This window comes from Cariama cristata, unplaced genomic scaffold (genome assembly GCF_000690535.1).
Source record: "Cariama cristata isolate BGI_N322 unplaced genomic scaffold, ASM69053v1 scaffold25838, whole genome shotgun sequence".
Taxonomy (NCBI): Eukaryota; Metazoa; Chordata; class Aves; order Cariamiformes; family Cariamidae; genus Cariama; species Cariama cristata.
Window position 1 is genome coordinate 5,140 of NW_009629824.1, and position 203 is coordinate 5,342.

Here is a 203-nt window from a genome sequence, read left to right on the forward strand (position 1 = left end):
CAGAAACACTTAAACCAGCATCCAGCCTCAAGCGGGAGCAAAACTCAGCACCAGGAGGAAATATGCCCTTTTCCCCCCAGCCAAGGCGCCGCGGTCGGATGCTGCCCTGCAGGTACCGGAGCAGGCGGCCGGTGAGCCTTGGCTCGGGGAGCCAGAGCTTTGGCCGGGGGCCCGGGGGGGCTGACGCACAAGGGACCGGACCG